The sequence below is a fragment of the Scomber scombrus genome, chromosome 6 (assembly GCF_963691925.1).
Source record: "Scomber scombrus chromosome 6, fScoSco1.1, whole genome shotgun sequence".
Taxonomy (NCBI): Eukaryota; Metazoa; Chordata; class Actinopteri; order Scombriformes; family Scombridae; genus Scomber; species Scomber scombrus.
Genome location: NC_084975.1, coordinates 7,993,894 through 7,997,496, shown reverse-complemented (window position 1 = coordinate 7,997,496; position 3,603 = coordinate 7,993,894).

Genomic DNA, 3,603 nt, shown 5'->3' with positions numbered 1-3,603 from the left:
TCAACGTGTACGTTTGTAAAGGATTTTTTATTTATTTATATTTTATAGAGCAGCCCCAGTCATACAAGGTAACATTACTCATCAATGGAAGAGAGCTGAAAATTAACAGATGAATCAATTAGTCGATTAATATAAAATTATTCATTAACAATACTGATAATCATCTAAGTAATTCTTTAGGTAACAGTGCAGAAGCAGCAAAGGATCCAGCAAATATTGGCAGTTTTTTGTGGCTTCTGTGATAGTAAATTGAACAACAGTGGGTTTTTACCGTAGGCAGAAAGAAAGCATGGTTTCAATGTCAGTTTGGACTTTATTGACATTTTCACTATGTTCTAACATTTTATAGAAGAAACCATCACTTAAGCAACACAATAATGTAAACAATCGTTGGTTGCTGCTCTTATATGATTAAAAGTTTGACTGTTCTCGATAATACAGACAAAAGTAGCATGCACAACACTTAGCAGCAAGTTGTATAAAATACACAATATGAAGAAAATGTATACAAAACAATTCAATGCTGTTCTCATTGTATTATCAGTTAGGTTTTTAGAGTTTATGTACTTTCAGTCAGGATAGAGCACACTATCAAAAAAACCTGAATATCCTGTATAAGTGGAGAAAAATACAAAATGCAATTTCTTCCATTCAGCCAACAAGAGAACACTGAATGGATTTGATAAGAATGACAATCATGTTAATTGTTTGTAATGACCTTTGCGGTCAATGGATTTTTAACCCAATTGAATACCTGTTAACACCATCTGATAAGCGGCAGAAATTCACCAAGACGCACTTGAACTTTTTATTTATTTAATTATTTTTTTTAGAAATGCTATATAATGTACATGAGATAAGGGGTTTCAAGTTTCTTATAGAATTTAGATTAAGTTTAACAAACCAAATTCTGATTACAAGGCTGAGTAATTATTACCTGTCCTTTCAGCTGACAACTGAAGGATGAAAGTACCACTTTTCTTTGAAAATACAGTACTGGTGGTTGCAGTACTTCTCCTTAACTGCTGCATGAATTCAATGTTTACCGGCACGCCAACAAGTGAGCAGTGTAAGCAACAGCATTGAAACAGGAGTACCCACAAAATGATGTACACTTTCACTACATTAAAACACTGCAACCATAAAGCATGCTGGGAGCTTTATCCAGCAGCATGTGGGTTTTTCTCTCTCAACAATGCTTATTGGTGTGGTACAATGTCGCCGGGCCAAATTATTGCCCTCTGTATATTGGCAGCAGCAACATTTTCCTTCCACCCATTTACACCCTATACTATTTTCTCTCTTCATCAACATTCGAGTATACAATTGTCTATACGCCTTTTGTCTTATCTGATAGTATCCCCTCAGTGGAGGCATGCCTATTTGCCTGTATTACACATGGCACAGCCACCAAACCTCACACCTGATGATATGGTCACAGACTCAGTGATAAACAAGACCAGTTATTTTGAGATACCAAGTCCTCTAATCATCCTCTTTACCACATGAAAAACATATAAAAAAGTAACCAAGAAAACAAAAGTTGACTTTGAAACCAGGAATTGTGTCGTTGTCTTTTTCTCCTTGCTTCTGCGAGATAAAAACACTTGGAAGCAGCTCACGACAACCACATGCAAAAAGTCTGCAAATCTTTGAACTGTTCTTGTAAACATTTTAACAACATGAGACTGAATTTACTAGGTTTTTTATAGCTTTGATCGAGGCTAATTTAGATTAAAATAAAGAAAATTTAAAAAAGCTTCAAAAATAGTTTATTGTTGAGAATTGAACCATAAAGCAGAATTCACACATCTTGGCCAGTTCTCACTTGTGTACATGACTCCCCCACAAAGCTCCAGGATGAAAAACAAAGCTCTTGCACAACATGCAATTCGATGAAGCAACACATTTTGGATCTGCAGGAGGATCTACAGGCTCTCATGTGTAAACTCTCTACATGAGTGGAGCTAATTTGTCAGGTGAGCTATTGAGAGTGCAGGGGTTGAATTTACTGACCTTCTTGGGGAAGTAATCTCATTGTGTGTGTGTGTGTGTGTGTGTGTGTGTGTGTGTGTGTGTGTGTGTGTGTGTGTGTGTGTGTGTGTGTGTGTGTGTGTGTGTGTGTGTGTGTGTGTGTGTGTGTGTGTGTGTGTGTGTGTGTGTGTGTGTGTGTGTGTGTGTGTGTGTATAACTTTAGTATTAAGACAACTGATAAAAATTATATTCATCAAAATGATTAAATCTGCAATGTTCATCACTTTGTTGCCTAAAGAAAAACCTTGGACATAAAATATTTAAAATAAAGTTAACAAACGTCAATATTCCATCATCTGGTGCTGACAGGGTTTTTTGTGTTATCATCGAAATACATCTTAATCCACTAAACTCAGCTTGCTGCTTTGTTTTTTTTGAGTGAAACAGCATACAAGTGAAAAAAGTACAAATCTACACCCACGGCCCTTCAGGTACAAGGCTGCAATCAATGTAAAAGCTTTCTTTAATGGTTTCAACCATTAGCCACTCTTAATAACAATGATTGTTGCAAACGGCTTCCCATTAAACGCAATCCAGCTACAGAGCACCACCTGTAGTTTACAAGGAAAGCCTGTTAGGAAAGAGTTCTATAAGTGATTAGACTAAAATCGAGTCACTTATAATTTCTTCTGGTGTGTTAGGATAGTTATCCTCTTCCTGCAGTAAGTCAGACGAAGAGTTTAGGATTTTTGCATACTATCAAAAATGTGTTTATGCTAATTATTAAATATGCTGATAATTAAAAATTCAGCAGAGAAAAAGTTACTTAGCACATTTAATCAAGTACTGTAAGCATAATTTCAAAATGAAGTATTTATATTTGATGTTACTTTGGACTTCTACTTAAATACATGTAAATTAAATACAAATATTGTATTTTTTTACTATAGTACATCTATAGTAGAAGTAGTAGTAAGACAAGTAGTAAGAAAATACTCTATTACCGGTTAATGTTCTGCACTGAAAATGCTACTAAAGTAAAAGTGTGTAAGTAATATGAACAAAGTGTACTTACAGCATTAAAAATTAAAAGAGTACTTAATGCAGAAAAATACCTTCTGTGACATCTATTATACATTATATTTATAGTAGTTTTCTAATATTGACAGAAAGAAAAATAATATGCCACAATTTTAATAATAATTTAGGTACAATTTTCAGCTGGTTCACATTTTCCTGATTTTCTTTGTCTTTAATGAGAGTAAGCTCAATATATTTTGGTCGTGAGCCGTTTGTCAAAGAAAAGAAACACTGTAAAAGCCTTTTTATGGACCTAAATGATTAATCAATAATGTATTCAGCTGATTCATAATTAATAATAAAAATAAAACATCAGCCGCAGCCCTCCTCGAAGTAGCTACTACTGTTTAAAATGCATATAACTGGATTCATGTTATTACTAAAACATGAAGGAGTAAGAAGCATTAAGTGAGGCCAGTTTGAACTCCTTTATAAAGACCTACTGCTGTGTAGTTTATTACAGCAATGCATCATATTTTATTCATTGATTTTTAAATGTACAATCTGAAAAGAATCAGTCAAATAAAAAGTGGAATATCTCTTTCTGAT